Source organism: Etheostoma cragini, unplaced genomic scaffold (assembly GCF_013103735.1).
Source record: "Etheostoma cragini isolate CJK2018 unplaced genomic scaffold, CSU_Ecrag_1.0 ScbMSFa_4667, whole genome shotgun sequence".
In the NCBI taxonomy this organism is placed as follows: domain Eukaryota; kingdom Metazoa; phylum Chordata; class Actinopteri; order Perciformes; family Percidae; genus Etheostoma; species Etheostoma cragini.
The window spans coordinates 57,392-57,716 of NW_023269059.1; the positions used below are offsets into that span (position 1 = coordinate 57,392).

General features: G+C 50.8%; 1 pseudogene; it reads left to right on the forward strand.

Moving 5' to 3' along the window:
- Positions 1 to 325, forward strand: part of LOC117941279 — a 19,658-nt pseudogene that overhangs the window by 17,776 nt on the left and 1,557 nt on the right.

The window sequence follows — 325 nt, forward strand, 5'->3', positions numbered from 1 at the left end:
GTCTGGTGGAGATATGCTGCTCTATACACGCTAAAAGTAGTGATTATGTACATGGAGTCTGGTGGGTTTGGTGATGGTTATAATCAGGTTATAATCAGGTTATAAGCATGTTATAATTCCTCCCTGCTCAGTATATATGTGCAACACTTCCCTGGCGTCTACTTTTCTGCTGCGTGACTCATGTCGTTGCCGTCATTGTGTCTAAATGTGTTTGTGTTGGCTGGAAATCATCCCGTCGACTCGGAGACAGATTTAAACCGGCCTGACTCACTTTCTCTCCCTGGATACCCCCCCCCCCCCCCCCCCCCCCCCCCCCCCCCCCCCC